The sequence below is a fragment of the Odocoileus virginianus genome, unplaced genomic scaffold (assembly GCF_023699985.2).
Source record: "Odocoileus virginianus isolate 20LAN1187 ecotype Illinois unplaced genomic scaffold, Ovbor_1.2 Unplaced_Scaffold_11, whole genome shotgun sequence".
Classification (NCBI taxonomy): Eukaryota; Metazoa; Chordata; class Mammalia; order Artiodactyla; family Cervidae; genus Odocoileus; species Odocoileus virginianus.
The window spans coordinates 2,154,154-2,155,662 of NW_027224273.1; positions in this window are offsets into that span (position 1 = coordinate 2,154,154).

Genomic DNA, 1,509 nt, shown 5'->3' on the forward strand with positions numbered 1-1,509 from the left:
ATGTTTGATGGTGATTACGGGATTGCTCTCCATGCAGTGCAGGGATATCGGGCCTCATCTTTCTTCTAGGGGGATTTCTCATGGTTTTTCTCGAGTTTCGGCGGGGACCTGGGATAAATTCTCGAGTTATGGCGGGGATGGTCCTTCAAAACTCGTGTTTGTTCAGCGACGTCAGGACTCCTGTCTAGTTATGAGGGACACCTCATGAATCTCTTCGAGGCTTGGCAGGGCCAAAGGGACGCTTCTCGAGGTGAGGCGGGAGACCCAGGGTCCCTTTCCAGTAGCCACAGGGATATTGGGATTCCTGTCAATGTTCAAGAGGAGTCAGGCATCGTAACCTTTTGAAGCAGTGAACTCCGCGTGCCTCTCGAGGTGTCAAAGGGATGTGAGGCATTCCGTCAAAATGAGGCGGTGACCTAGGGCTTTCTCTAGGGTCTCCACAGGGGATTCAGACATCCCTTCATCTTGTGAGATGAAAGACGAGCCTGTATTCAAGCCACTGCAAGGAAATCCAGCCTCCTTTCGAGTCACGATTTCTCGGTGTATATTCCACTTGAGGCAGCAAACTCAGGGTCCCTCCCACAAACCTATTGCTGAGGAAGCCTCCCTTTGAGTTGCTTGTGGAACGTTGGCATTCGTCTTGAGTCTAAGCCAGGGAATCAGCTCTCATCTCGAGACGATTTGGGGTACACGGAGCATTCCTCAAGTTGCTGTCGGAACTTGGTGTTGCTCTAGACTTGGGACGGTGTTCTCGAGGAATCTCTGGAGTTGCCTAAATGAAGTCAAGTCACTGGTCGTGTTTGATGGGGAATGGGGGATGGCTCTGGAGTCAATGCAGGGGAATCGGGCCTCATCTCGAGTTGATTTGGGGTACATGGAGCTCCTTCGCTTTGCTGGGGTGACCTCAGGTTCCCTCTAGACTTGTGACAGTGTTCTTGGGGACTCTCTCGAGATCCATCAAGCAAGTCGAGGCTCCTTACATGTTTGATGGTGAAGACGGAATTTCTCTACAACAGTGCAGGGGAATCGGGCCTCATTTCGCTTCGAGGGGGAAGTCTCATGTTTTTTCAAGAGTTACAGCTGGGACCTGGAGTAATTCTCGAGTACAGGCGGGTATGGCCCTTCAAAAATAGTGTTTGTTAAGCGACGTCAGGACAGATATGTAGTTACGAGGGACACCTAAGGAATCTCTTCGAGGCTTGGCAGGGCAAAAGGGACGCTTCTCGAGGTGAGGCGGGAGACCCAGGGTCCCTTTCCAGGAGCCACAGTGATATTGGGATTTCTCTCAATGTTCAAGAGGAGTCAGGCATCGTCACCTTTTGAAGCAGTGAACTCCACTAACATCTCGAGATGTCAAAATGATGTGAGGCATTCCATCAACATGTGTCGGGGAACTAGGTCTTTCTCTAGGGTATCCAAAGGGTATTCAGACATCTGTTCATCTTGTGAGATGAAAGACGAGCCTGTATTCAAGACACTGCAAGGAAATCCAGCCTCCTTTCGAGTCAG